Source organism: Orcinus orca, chromosome 11 (assembly GCF_937001465.1).
Source record: "Orcinus orca chromosome 11, mOrcOrc1.1, whole genome shotgun sequence".
In the NCBI taxonomy this organism is placed as follows: domain Eukaryota; kingdom Metazoa; phylum Chordata; class Mammalia; order Artiodactyla; family Delphinidae; genus Orcinus; species Orcinus orca.
The window spans coordinates 58,842,823-58,858,715 of record NC_064569.1 but is presented as its reverse complement, the minus strand read 5'-3'; positions in this window follow the sequence as shown (position 1 = coordinate 58,858,715).

The window sequence follows — 15,893 nt, the reverse complement described above, 5'->3', positions numbered from 1 at the left end:
AAATTTAGAAAGCAAAAGGAAAACATACTACTCCATGTATTGTTCCATCAACTGTCAACTAATGGCAAAATGCCTTTTTCTTTTCAAACTAAACTCAGTTCACCAGAAAACACATTCTGACTCTCTCAATACTTTAAACTTTTCTTTTTATATATTTATTGGAATGCTTATTTAAATTTATTTTGAATTATGAAAATCTCAATAAGACTAATGTTTGCCATCAAGTGTTCCAAAGAACAATAGTTAAGAGGGATGTTAATAGATAACTATTTAAAATATAAACAAAAACAAATGTTTCATGTTCAAAAAGGTTTCGGAAACTCTGGGTCAAACAAAATAAGATAGGTTTCTTTACTACAAAATATGCAGAGACTTTAATATGGTAGTTTGAATTATGAGTCTCCAAGTTATAAAAAGCAGTGTTTCTCAAGAAAAGATAATGGAAGCTTTTTTCTTTTAGCCTAGTTTCCATTTACTTGTTCATGAATCAAATAACTACTGATTTGAGTGTTTACTATACTTTCTCTTTTCTGCAGCTTACATTCTTATATGGCAGAGAGAGAAACAGACACACAAATTGTGTTAAATGTTGAGTGAAGAGCAGATGATATAATGGGGAAGGAGGAAAAAAAGTCACATAGGATCTCTATGGAGATATGACATTTGAGTTGAGAAAGAAAATTCTAGCCAGAAGAAGCAGATGCAAGAAAGGGTTAAGTGCATCTGTGTTGTAGAAATAGAATGGAGAATACTACAGCTAGAGAAGAACTGCACAGAGGGAGTAAGAGATGAGGTTGGAGAAGGACACAGACAGATCATTTAAGACATTGTAGGTCATGTTAATATGTTTAAATTTTATTATAAAAGTGACACAGTGGGACTTCTCTGGTGGTCCAGTGATTAAGACTCTGTGCTTCCACTGCAGGGGGTGCAGGTTCAATTCCTGGTGAGGGAACTAAGGTGGTCAGGGAGCTAAGATTCCGCATGCTGGGCGGTGTGGCCAATAAATAAATAAATAAATAAATAATAAAAGCAACACAAAGCAAATGGCTGGTGATGGTAATAGATGGTAATGAATGTAAGCTCTATGAGGGCAGATACGTGCAGCTAGCCACAGAGCCTAGAAGGATATCTAGCCCATAGTATGCATACTATAATGTTTCTTGAATTAAGACCCAGAAAGTGATGATTCTTAGCTAGAAAACAGAAATTTAATATAAAACAAAAACAGGAATATCCAATTTGGCAATGGTATTAAAATTTAAAAAGATATACAAAATGGTTTCAGTGAGAGCTCATTCTGAATATATTTTTACAGTTTATAAATGACTTTAGTCCTGGACTTATAAAATTATTAAGGGTCTACAGAGGTCGCTTTTATTTTTCAGATTTATTTCACTGTATTTTATTGGTGAGTTAAATCTTATGATGCATTTCTACATACTCGGAGAGTCTCAAAATTCTTAGGATATTTACTTTGTATATGACAAAGGTCTACTCCATTTGCAGATAGGTAATCTGTAAGTAAATGAGAGATTCTCAAGAATACAAACTGTCCCTAAAACAGAATTTCTTAGGAAAAATATGTTTTATTTTAAGTAAACTTTTCTAAGTTACCTCAAGTTATAATAACATCCTTTATATCAACTACATAGTTTACTGTAAAATATTTTTGTAAATATACATATTTATATGGAAATTTTCATGCAGGTACTTTACTGTGTAAATGTGTAAAATGAAGGTAGAGAAAATATCTAATTGCACATTAATACCCTTCCATATTTGGTGTAAACATCTTTAGCTAAAATTACAATATAATCACATGTACATAAATGTTTAGTTTACCAATTATAGCATAATTATTATCATGTTTACGATGAAAGTGATATATGAAAAGATATTTTCAATAGTCTCAGAATCATGAATCTGCTTTTTTTATTAATTATAGCTAATTCCAAAGGCTGGTTACAAACACAATTTTAACTCCTAACTTCATATACTTAATGTTTATTCAAAAGGCACTATAATTTTTTTTAACCAATAGGAAATATAGGTTTAGGGAAAACATTTAAGTGTTTGAAGAGGGAAAATTAATATTTATTTTTATGCATACTATAGTTTTGGTAGATAAAGATCATCTCAATTGTGCTAATTTCTAACTACCACCATCTGCCTTTTAAAAAATTTTTAGATTTAAAATTATATAATTTTTGACCATGTTAGACTTAAATAGTTTAACTTTAGGATTTGTGCTGATCCACAATGAGGTCAGGAATATAAACTGTAATTATCACTTTTAATTACCTAAAATTTTTTTTCAAGAACTGAGATAAACAATAAGGTTGCCATATTCACCGAATTCAGAGGGGCCATTATAAAGTCAAGATCCTAGACCATTATTGAAGTAAGCATGAGCTAAATGACATAAAATTTTAATCCCAAAATATTTGAGTTTCATTTAGATATCCTTAGAGTTTCACTTGGTAGGAAACATCAGGTAGGTCTTTTATCTACCATTATTGCTTAAGTATTTTTTATAGCTAGTCATGTCATTTGAACACAGGAGACAATTTTAACATTGATGGATCCTGAATGTGGATGATGTAAAATCTTGGAAATAGGGATAGTAATCTCTATTCCCAAAGGTTATTGTGAAGTTTAAATTAAAATAAAATGTATTATGTGTGTTAATGTACTTTGCATATTCTAGATGCTCAATTTATTTCTTCCTATTATTAAATGAAACAACTAACTAATAGGACCTAGGACCTTCTCAAATAGTTGCTTGAGTATAGAACAGATACACTTCCTTCAAAGTCCTTCAGTAATGCTTCCTATGGAATCATTCCTGGGAAGAAAGAAATTCTTCTAGAGTTGCTAGTACCTACTCTCCAGTAGATAACATCTATTCTTTTATATACATACCTACATACATATACAAGCACACACATATAATATATCCATTATATCCATATATACACACACACACAGACACACACACACACACATATATATATTTGATATCATTTGCCAGAGATCTTGAAAACACCAGTAGGTGACTCTGCCCACTTGTGGGATGAGGGTGTAATAATTAACCAATACCATTCTGTTGATTACTGGGTTGCCTTTTGAAGATCCTCCTCTGCCCCAAAATTTGAGTGCCTCAAACTACAGAGTGAAGCAAAGAATCCAAATAAAAACCCCAGAGCAAAAATCATTCTTCTTTCTGTAGAGAAACTCCAAAGAATTTTTTTTAAAGTAATTGCCTTTAAAGATAAATAATCATCTTAAAGATCAATTACTGGTAGAAATGATTAAGTGTATTTATTATGTGTTATTAAAATTAGAAATGTTAACTCTGTGTCTATTTTAACAAATAAACACATTCTAGAGTGAGTGTAATCAGGGAGAAGTAAAATTGGAGAGTGAGTAGGGTAAAGGCTTTTATTTTAAAAAATGAAGTATCCTTTTAGGAATTTTAAGTACTTAGTGATAGAAGGACAGATAAGACAGTGCTGTGAGGTTTCTTCCAACCCCAATAATTCTGCCTTTGAAACTTATTCTGAATAAAATAAACAGTATTAGTAAACTGAATGAAACCATTTGGTGAGAAAGTCACATTCTGAAATAAAACATATACTGGACCTGAAAATATGGAATAACAATGACCTCTTATGATGAATATGAATTTTTTTGAGAAGACTGATACAGGAGAATCCAGTAAATGCATTTAGACATTACAATCCCTTTTTAAACAAAATAGGAAATGGAAGAAAATCACTTTGGGAAACATGGTTATATCTAAAAAGTAAACAAGTAAAGATATCCTCCTTCCAGGAAATATAAAACTAAATGCCTTGCCACAAATTACTAAAGTTATACAAATTCCAGCTGAATAAATAAATAAAAACAGTACTAAGTACCTTGATCAGTGTTTTCTCCAAGGTCAGAAATGGGACAATAAATATTTTGACAGTCAATAAACTGATGGATGAGGAATTATTACAATTTTAAACAACTTTTTTAGAAAAAAAATTTGAAAAAATCAAATAGCTGTATTTTTCACATTGGGAAAATCACAGTTAAAATATTAGACATTAATTCTGAAGGACTTATAGGTTTTACCTTTCAGATGAACATAAGCTGTAGGTAGTATGGATGGCAGGCTTTTGTTTTCATACAGGTCCATACATTCACTCCTCTTCATTAAGGGAAAACAGGATATAGATAAGGATTGGTTTTGGATACGCAAATTATCTCCATCTGCATCTTGATTTTCCTCTATGAAAATCCAATTACAATATTCTATTTGAATAACATATTCAAAATAATAAACAATAGTTATGCTACAACCCCATATGCTCAGAAAAAAAGGCCATCTGTAGTTATCTATTATGGCCAAATAGATACTATAATAACTGAATATCAGCTTTTCTTCCACTAAAATATAGAAGTAAATTATTACCACAGCTATGTCACTTCCAGAGGGGTTTCCAGGTTCATGTATTTAACTTCCTCCTGAGTATCACAATTTGATTTTCCAAAATGCCAACGCATACCAAACATGCACATAACTTAATGCATATCTAATCCACAAAACCTTATGCTCCTATTCCTGTGATTTTTATTTAGAGAATAACACTACCATCCAACCCGATTCGAAATTTAAACCATTGAACAGATCAGAAGCCAAGGAATCATTCTTGGTATTCCAGGGATAGGGATGGGGAGGCAAGACACAAGTAGAGAGGAGAAGCTGCAGAAATTTTCTAGAGGCAGTTAGCTGAGGACTTGTAAACCATCTTAAAGTTTTTTGAACTTTATTCTAAGCATAATGGATAGCACTGTGATTTTAAGACTACAGTATAAGGTATGCTAAGATCTAGTTTTGCGTTCTGAATTTTTCAACATTATTCAGTGTTGCTGATTTGTAAGTTGTTTCAGTATCCAAACGTTATTTTCAATCTGTTTTTTCTGGATACGATCATTGCTATTTTTATATGATGAATTCCATTTCATCCTATTTTGCACATATTTGTAACTTTCTTATATACAATTTCACTCTGTCCTCTCCATGGACTTTGAAATACCTTCGTTTTAGCAATGACTAAACATTTTGTGAACTCTCCATCTACTGTTCTCCTAGCTTTAAAATATTAAATGGCAGGAAGCATATTATCTTTTCCTTCACTATGTTAATTCCCATATGTTCATTATTTTCAAGCAAGCTTTTCAGCACATTACATTCACAGAAAAATCATAATCGTCAGTGTACTTTTAACAGATATGTATGAAATACTTCAGTGAATTTTTTCTTATGTATATATCATAGTATATATTTACATAATATACAAAAATCATTTCATATATGATTAATATTTCTTTATAAGGTAATGCTTTAAATAAATTTTAAAACTTCACCTTGCTTATTTGAAATGTAAGGCCAAGCAGTATTGTCTTCTTTTTTTTTCATTATTTTTTTTTAACATCTGTATTGGAGTATAATTGCTTTACATTGTTGTGTTACTTGCTGCTGTATAACAAAGTGAATCAGCTATACGTATACATATATCCCCATATCCCCTTCCACTTGCATCTCCCTCCCAACCTCCCTATCCCACCCCTCTAGGTGGTCACAAAGCACCAAGCTGACCTCCCTGTGCCATGCGGCTGCTTTCTACTAGCTATCTATTTTACATTTGGTAATGTATATATGTCAATGCTACTCTCTCACTTCTTCCCAGCTTACCCTTTCCCCTCTCCGTATCCTCAAGTCCATTCTCTACCTCTGTGTCTTTATTCCTATCCTGCCCCAAGGTTCTTCAGAACCTTTTTTTTTTTTTGATTCCATATGTATGTGTTAGCATACAGTATTTGTTTTTCTCTTTCTGACTTACTTCACTCTGTATGACAGATTCTATGTCCATCCACCTCACTACAAATAACTCAATTTCATTTATTTTTATGGCTGAGTAATATTCCATTGTATATGTGCCACATCTTCTTTATCCATTCATCTGCCTATGGACACTTAGGTAGCTTCCTGGCTATTATAAATAGTGCTGCAATGAACATTGGGGTAATGAGTCTTTTTGAATTATGGTTCTCTCAGGGTATATGCTCAGTAGTGGGATTCCTGGGTCATATGGTAGTTCTATTTTTAGGTTTTTAAGGAACCTCCATACTGTTCTTCATATAGGCTGTATCAATTTACATTCCCACCAACCAACAGTATAGGAGGGTTCCCTTTACTCCACACCCTCTCCAGCATTTATTGTTTGTGGATTTTTTGATGATGGCCATTCTGACTTGTGTGAGGTGATACCTCATTGTAGTTTTGATTTGCATTTCTCGAATGATTAGTGATGTTGAGCATTCTTTCATGTGTCTGTTGGCAATCTGTATATCTTCTTTGGAGAAATGTCTATATGGTCTTCCGCGCATTTTGGGATTGGGTTGTTTTTTTTTGCTATTGAGCTTCATGAGCTGCTTGTAAATTTTGGAGATTAATCCTTTGTCAGTTGCTTTGTTTGCAAATATTTTCTCCCATTCTGAGGGTTGTCTTTTCATCTTCTTTATGGTTTCCTTTGCTGTGAAAAAGCTTTTAAGTTTCATTAGGTCCCATTTGTTTACTTTTGTTTTTATTTCCATATCTCTAGGAGGTGGGTCAAAAATGGTCTCTCTGTGTTTTATGTCATAGGGTGTTCTGCCTATGTTTTCCTCAAAGAGTTTTATAGTGTCTAGCTTTACATTTAGGTCTTTAATCCTCCTTGAGTTTATTTTTGTGTATAGTGTTAGAGAGTGTTCTAATTTCATTCTTTTACATGTAGCTGTCCAGTTTTCCAAGCACCATTTATTGAAGAGGCTGTCTTTTCCCCATTGTATATTCTTGCCTCCTTTATCAAAGATAAGGTGACCATACATGCGTGGGTTTATCTCTGGGCTTTCTAACCTGTTCCATTGATCTATATTTCTATTTTTGTGCCAGTACCATACTCTCTTGATTACTGTAGCTTTGTAGTATAGTCTGAAGTTAGGAAGCCTGATTCCTCCAGCTCCGTTTTCCTTTCTCAAGATTGCTTTGGCTATTCAGGGTCTTTTGTGTTTCCATACAAATTGTAAAAGTTTTTGTTTTAATTCTGTGAAAAATGCCATTGGTTGTTTGATAGGGATTGCATTAAATTGAGATTGCTTTGGGTAGTATAGTCATTTTCACAATGTTGATTCTTCCAATCCAAGAACACGGTATATCTCTCCATCTGTTTGTATCATCTTTAATTTCTTTCATCAGTGTCTTATAGTTTTCTGCATACAGGTCCTTTGTCTCCTTAGGTAGGTTATTCCTAGGTATTTTATTCTTTTTGTTGCAATGGTAAATAGGAGTGTTTCCTAAGTTTCTTTTTCAGAGTTTTCATCAGTGTATAAAGATGCAGGAGATTTCTGTGCATTAATTTTGAATCCTGTTACTTTACCAAATTCATTGATTTGTTCTAGTAGATTTCTGGTAGCATCTTTAGCATTCTCTATGTATAATGTCATGTCATCTGCAAACAGTGACAGCTTTACTACTTCTTTTCCCATTTGGTTTCCTTTTATTTCTTCTCTGATTGCTGTGGCTAAGACTTCCAAAACTATGTTGAATAATAGTGGTGAGAGTGGTCAACCTTGTCTTGTTCCTGATCTTTGTGGAAATGGTTTCAGTTTTTCACCATTGTGGATGATGTTGCCCATGGGTTTGTCATATATGGCCTTTATTATCTTGAGGAAAGTTGCCTCTATGCCTACTTTTTGGAGGGTTTTTATCATAAATGGGTGTTGAATTTTGTCGAAAGCTTTTTCTGCATCTATTGAGATGATCATATGGTTTTTATCCTTCAATTTGTTAATATGGTGTATCACATTGATTGATTTGCATATATTGAAGATCATTGCTTTCCTGGAATAAACTCCACTTGATCATGATGTATGATCCTTTTAATGTGCTGTTGGATTCTGTTTGCTAGTATTCTGTTGAGGATTTTTGCATCTATGCAGTGATATTGGCCTGTAGGTTTCGTTTTTTGTGACATCTTTGTCGGTTTTTGGTATCAGGGTGATAGTGTCCTCATAGAATGAGTTTGGGAGTGTTCCTCCCTCTGCTATATTTTGGAAGGGTTTGAGAAGGTTAGGTGTTAGCTCTTCTCTAAATGTTTGATAGAATTTGCCTGTGAAGCCATCTGGTCCTGGGCTTTTGTTTTTTGGAAGATTTTTAATCACAGTTTCGATTTTAGTGCTTGTGATTGGTCTGTTTATATTTTCTATGTCTTGTTGATTCAGTCTCAGAAGGTTGTGCTTTTCTAAGAATTTGCCCATTTCTTCCAGGTTGTCCATTTTATTGGCATATAGTTGTTTGTAATAATCTCTGATGATCCTTTGTATCTCTGCAGTGTCAGTTGTTACTTTTCCTTTTTCTTTCTAATTCTGTGGATTTGAGTCTTCTCCCTTTTTTTCTTGATGAGCCTGGCTAATGATTTATCAATTTTGTTTATCTTCTCAAAGAACCAGCTTTTAGTTTTATTGATCTTTGCTATTGCTTTCTTCATTGCTTTTTCATTTATTTCTGATCTGATCTTTATGATTTCCTTCCTCCCGCTAACTTAGGGTTTTTTTGTTGTTCTTCTTCTTCTTTCTCTAATTGCTTTAGGTGTAAGGTTAGATTGTTTATTTGAGATGTTTCTTGTTTCTTGAGGTAGGTTTTTATTGCTGTAAACTTCCCTCTTAGAAGTGCTTTTCTTGCATCCCATAGGTTTTGGTTCATCGTGTTTTCATTGTCCTTTTTCTCTAGGTATTTTTTGATTTCCTCTTTGATTTCTTCAGTGATCTCTTGGTTATTTAGTAGCGTATTGTTTAGCTTCCATGTGTTTGTATTTTTTACAGTTTTTTCCCTGTAATTGATATCTAGTCTCATAGCGTTGTGGTCGGAAAAGATACTTGATAAGATTTTAATTTTCTTAAATTTACCAAGGCTTGATATGTGACCCTAGATATGATCTATCCTAGAGAATGTTCCATGAGCACTTGAGAAGAAAGTGTATTCTGTTGTGTTTGGATGGAATGTCCTATAAATTTCAATTAAATCAATCTTGTTTAATGTGTCATTTAAAGCTTGTGTTTCCCCTTTTATTTTCATTTTGGTTGACGTGTCTGCTGGTGAAAATGGGTGTTAAAATCTCCTACTATTATTGTGTTACTGTTGATTTCCCCTTTTATGGCTGTTAGCATTTGCCTTATGTATTGAGGTGCTCCTATGTTGGGTGCATAAATATTTACAATTGTTATATCTTCTTCTTGGATTGATCCCTTGATCATTGTGTAGTGTCTTTCTTTGTCTCTTTCAATAGTCTTTATTTTAAAGTCTATTTTGTCTGATATGAGAATTGCTACTTCAGCTTTCTTTTGATTTCCATTTGCATGGACTATCTTTTTCCATCCCCTCACTTTCATTCTGTATGTGTCCCTAGGTCTGAAGTGGGTCTCTTGTAGACAGCATATATACACGTCTTTTTTTTTTTGTATCCATTCAGCCAGTCTCTGTCTTTTGTTTGGAGCATTTAATCCATTTACATTTAAGGTAATTATCGATATGTATGTTCCTATTGCCATTTTCTTTTGTTTTTGGTTTATTTTTGTAGGTTCTTTTCTTCTCTTATGTTTCCTGCCTGGAGAAGTTCCTTTAGCATTTATTATAAAGCTGGTTTCGTGGTGCTGAATTCTCTTAACTTTTGCTTGTCTGTTAAGGTTTTAATTTCTCCATTGAATCTGAATGAGATCCTTTCTGGGTAGAGGAATCTTGGTTGTAGTTTTTTCCCTTTCATCACTTTAAATATGTTCTGCCACTCTCAAACTCTGCCTTGCAGAGTTTCTGCTAAAAGATCAGCTGTTAACCCTATGGAGATTCCCTTGTTTGTTATTTGTTGCTTTTCCCTTGCTGATTTCAATATTTTTTCTTTGTATTTAATTTTTGATAGTTTGATTAATATGTGTTTTGGTGTGTTTCTACTTGGCTTTATCCTGTATGGGAGTCTCTGTGCTTCCTGGACTTGATTGACTTTTTTTTTTCCCATATTATGGAAGTTTTCAACTATCATCTCTTCAAATATTTCCTCATTCCCTTTCCTTTTCTCTTCTTCTTCTGGGACCCCTAAAATTTGAATGTTGTTGTGTTTAATGTTGTCCCAGTAGTCTCTGAGACTGTCCTCAAGTCTTTTCATTCTTTTTTCTTTATTCTTCTCTGTGGTAGTTATTTCCACTATTTTACCTTCCAGGTCACTTATCCATTCTTCTGCCTCAGTTATTCTGCTATTGATTCTTTTTAAAGAATTTTTAATTTCATTTATTGTGTTGTTCATTGTTGTTTGTTTGCTGTTTAGTTCTTCTAGGTCCTTGTTAAACATTTTGTTTATTTTCTCCCTTCTATTTCCATGATTTTGGATCATGTTTACTATCATTACTCTGAATTATTTTTCAGGTAGCCTGCCTATTTCCTCTTCATTTGTTTGGTCTGGTGGGTTTTTACCTTGCTCCTTCATCTGCTGTGTGTTTCTCTGTCTTCTCATTTTGCTTTACTTACTGTGTTTGAGGTCTCCTTTTCACAGGCTGCAGGTTCATAGTTTCCATTGTTTTTGGTTTCTTCCCCCAGTGGGTAAGGTTGGCTCAGTGGGTTGTGTAGGCTTCCTGCTGGAGGGGACTGATTCCTGTGTTCTGGTGGATTAGGCTGTATATTTTCTTTCTGGTAAGCAGGACCCCATCCGGTGGTGTGTTTTGGGATGACTGTGCACTTATTACAATTTTTGGCAGCCTCTGCTAATGGGGGTGTTGTGTTCCTGTCTTTCTAGTTGTTTGGCATGGGGTGTCCAGCACTGTAGCTTGCTGGTCATTGAGTGGAACTGGGTCTTATCGTTGAGACAGAGATCTCTGGGAGAGCTCTCACTAATTGATATTACATGGGGCCTGGAGGTCTCTGGTGGTCCAATGTCCTGAACTCGTCTCTCCCACCTCAGAGGCTCAGGCCTGACAGCAGGCTGGAGCACCAAGACCCTGTAGCCACACAGGTTTTGGCAGTCTGAGGCCTTCTGCTATTGTTCAGTAGTGTCCTGTAGGAGTTGTTCCCCATGTAGATTTTTTTTAAATGTATTTGTGTGGAGGAAGGTGATCTCCACATCCTGTTCATCCACCATATTGAAGGTCCTCTCTCTTCACACCTCCTGTTGCTAGAGGATCCTCATTTCATCTGGAAAGGACATAAATCTGGCAATCTCACTTCAGGCCTAGCCCATCCATGTTTTTTCCCTTTGTGCTTAGTCTGTTTCACTTGCTTATAGCCGGCCCCATGCAGAGACCTTGTCCCCAGCCCTTCAGACCAGAGTTCCTCGTGAAATGGCTGAGCCAACACCTCAGCTCGGGATGTGTGCTGAAGCTCCTCACAAGACACTTAACTCAAGATGGCAACAGGCCATGCACAGAGACACTACATACGCCCTGCAGTGTGATGTCAGTATTGTCTTCTGTTTTTAAAATTTATTCAGAAGATGATTCAATAAACAAAGATACTTTCATTTTCAGTCAAGATTTTGGTCAGTAAGGTTTTCCAGATCAATTTTTCTATGTAAGGAGACATATATAAAACAGGTATCAGATGAAAAATATCACCCAGTCATTCATCTTTTGTTTACTCATGTAGCAACTGTATTAGTTGCCTTTTATGTTACTGTTGTGGTGAATAAAAAATTGACCCAGACTGGAACTTGGTCTTCCAAGAGGTAGCGTTCTTTGTTTCAAGTAAAAGATGTTAACAACCAAAGTGATAGGATTTTTTTTTTATTGTTTGTTTGATTACTGAATTTGAAAAAGTCTGTTTGTAAAGAAAAGTAAATGAAGGAATTTCTTCAACTAAAAGAAATGAAAAGTTAAGTAAATATAATTCCTCTCAGAAGTAAAATATTTAACATTAGTATATAAATACTATTCAATGCAATTTTTAAAACCTCACCTATTGAAAAATGGGTAAATTATATGAAAAGGAAATTTACAAAATAACAAATGTAAATTATTTAAAATAATGTTAGACTTTTTGGTCACTTTCGATGAGGTTTGGAAAGTCTATGATGATTTGAATACAAAGTAAAGGAAAGCTTTTAGACAGCAAAATGACAATAAATTTTAAAAATTAAACTTCCATACTGCAGACTAATCCTTAGAAAAATACAAAAACTTACAAAAGGACATACATAAAGTCATATTGTTGATTTTATTTTATTTATTTTTATAACATCTTTATTGGAGTATGATTTCTTTACAATATTGTGTTAGTTTCTTTGATTTTATTTTAAAATTATAAAACAATCTGTTAAATGTTTAGAGACTGATGAAATAAAATACATACTAAAGATGGACATTTGTACAGTATTAAAATTACATTCCATGTAAAGATAAAAGAATTACCTTATATGCTAATATAATTATCTTAAGTGATAAAAACACAAAAATAGTATAGACCATATGAACTTCATTTTATTGTGTACACATATATGTATATGTGTACAAAATGATAACAAAAGCAGAAAAATTGGCAAAGATAACTCGGGGGAGTGTAGATATAGGTAATTTTTCAAACATTTTACAGTAAAATTTAGAAAGCATAGAAGGAAATTTATCATTGAATTTGGCCCATGCTGTAAACATTTAAGAACTATGTGGTACATACATATAAAGTAAGGATTCTGCAAGACAAAATGAAATTAGTTTTATAATAAAATATTGAACAGAATTTAAGGATTCTGAGATAGAACAATTATTTCCAATAAAATAATTCATCAAAAAAGCTTTGGGCTTCCCTGGTGGCGCAGTGGTTGAGAGTCTGCCTGCCGATGCAGGGGACACGGGTTCGTGCCCCGGTCCGGGAAGATCCCACATGCCGCGGAGCGGCTGGGCCCGTGAGCCATGGCCGCTGAGCCTGCGCGTCCGGAGCCTGTGCTGCGCAACAGGAGAGGCCACAACAGTGAGAGGCCCGCGTACTGCAATTAAAAAAAAAAAAAAAGCTTTTATGTAGAAATTTAGAATAGTGTAGAATTTTAGTTGAACCTTAGAAAAGAACTGAGGCACACCATAATCAAAAGCAACAAGACATCAACATGTGTATTTTTGGGAAAAGGAATAATTTTTGTGCCACCTGAACAGAGCTTACATGCAGGAAGTCGATCTAGATTCCTAACCAGCTATAGGAATCTTTTGTTGCCCTAAAAAAGACAAAGAAAGAGAGAGAGAGAAGGAGGGAGGGAGGGAGGGAGGGAGAGAAGGAGGGAGGGAGAGGAGGGAGGGAGGGAGGGAGGGAAAGAAGACAGGAAGGCAAGAAGGAAGGCAGGAAGGAAGGAAGGAAGGAAGGAAAAAGGAAAGAGAGAGAAAGAAAGAAAGTTAGTAGAGTATTTCCTATTACCCAGGGGTAAATATAAGCTCATTCTCCTTCAGTTGCTTGAGTTAACTACTCACTCAGTGATTAGTTAAATGAGTCATTGTCCAGATTTTTCTTCAAAAAGGGAAGTTATGTTCCATGTTTATAAATAAAAATAAATGAATCTGCAAATTGCAAAGATTTTTTTTGAGATTAATTTGATTTTGCTTTTGGAAAACGTTAAGGCTGAAAACACTTCACAACCTTTTTCCAGAATCCAACAATTTTTTTCAGATATCTCAGGTGATTTCTTTTACAAATGTCAATCTAGATTATTTTACAGAAAAGTTTTCAAAATTATGTATACATTTAATCCTCTAAAAAGTGTTTAAAAGTACTTTTTCTATAAGATTATAATTAGTTTCTCTTCTATCAACTTCTGTGTCAGAGGTTTAGAGAATCTAATTTGGGACAAGTTTTATAATAATCATTTTAAAAAACGTCACTACTAATATTCTAAACTCCTTTAGTTTTGCAATTTGACACAACCCAAAAGAAAATATCTTCTTAAATCAAATGAGCTTCTGAATACAGTTTTCAAAATAAAACATTGAGATTGTTCTCATAATACTATAAATTTAGTCACCACATTTCTAAGTTACATCAATTTATCAACATCCTTGGACCTAAAATAGCAGCACTCAACTGTTAAATTGATATATTACAGACATCCATTATTGTATAGTTCTGGACATATTTATAATATTCAAGCAATACACAGATAATTAAATCCTTTGTCTAGTGAGTTTTCTAAACTTAGAAAATTACAGAAAAGTTAACTCTAAAAGTCTCCATCAACATTTTAGAATGATGCCTCACATGCGACAGTTAGAAAAACTAATGTGAAGGACTTCAGGATACTTACACAGAAATCAGTGACAGGACTGAAATGAAAAGAAACAGCATGCAAGTTAGGAACCTGGGTCTGAAATCACACTGATGGCATTTAATGTGCATGTCTGCCACTACTTTTGTGACTTTAGGCAAATGATTTGATCTCTCTGGGTTACTATTTTCTAATCAGTAAAATGAAGGTAGCAATATAGTTTAACTCAAAAATTTTGAGAGTTCAATAACACGATAACATTCAAACACCAAGAAATATATCTGACACAGAAAAAATGCCCAATACATACATGTTATTATTTTCTTTTAAATAGGTATCATAAAAATACAGAAAATAGTATGTCTAATTCTGTTGTTTCAAAGGAGCATATATCTAAATGCTGAGTAATTTCTTATGAGACCTACGGATATACTTATAGCTTTTTTCCCCTATTGTTTCCTCTGGAGTTATTCAGAAATGCATTTCCTTTAAGCGAGTTCTAATGGCTGTCACTATGATTTAAAGCTTTCTACAGAATCTTTCACATAGGGTATGGCTGCCTAAATTACTTTGGACCTAATTTTAGATAAACTGCCATAGCAAGTGTTGAATAAATGCATGAGTAAGCAAAGTAAGGCAAAACAGATATTTAACATTTGTGACTGGTGTTATCTTTCTAGAGTGTTTGAATAGAAGTAGTTTAAGTTGGTTAATTAGGTTCCTCCACACATGCAAAACTTCATGTTCAGAAACATTACATTAAACTCATCGTCTCTCTAAAAGGCTTGTCACTAAATTCCCTCACAGTGGGTGAGAGAGCAAGAGGTAGAGAGAGAAAGAGAGAGAGAATGAATCAGATCAATTCCAGATATATTTCCCTCAAAGACACCATCTCATCTTTTAACACAATAATACTGAAGTATAAGGTGGAAGTCTGATATTAAAATACATTTAGGCTAGCAGTATTTTTCGACAGAAAAGTTCCATGATGTAAATTATGTTGTTTTGATAAAATTAAATTCATTCTATTGACATGATGTATATTGATTATACATATTAGTTATTACACTGGATGAACATCTTAAAAATAAAATGAATTTAATACAATTAATTTGACAATGTGAAAAATGGAAAGAATGGCAAAATTCTACAACCTGTGGTTGAATTTTAAATATAGCTGAATGTAAAATGGAAATGTAAATATGGACTACACATGGAGAGAGACTGATACCCCCTTCTCCTTTACATCATCTCCCCCATCATTCATAATAAACACAAAGGTCTCCTTACAGAGCTGTGACTAGAAATATGTTACAAAATAATTTCATTTTTAGCAGTATTATCTTGAAAATCATTATTTAAGTAATCTTTAATTAGTGTATGTGAATAATTTCCTCTTCATCCACTATGATTTGCTTCAGGCAGCTTCAGCAGGTAACTCAGACACCGGTCTCTGAAACTCCTTGTTAATATCCAGTATTACAAGTGCTTCTTCTGAATCGAATGCAAACTTTGAATGCAAATTGACCACAGGGTGAAATCAATGAAGTCCACCCAAATGCTAAATGAGATCAAAGAAAA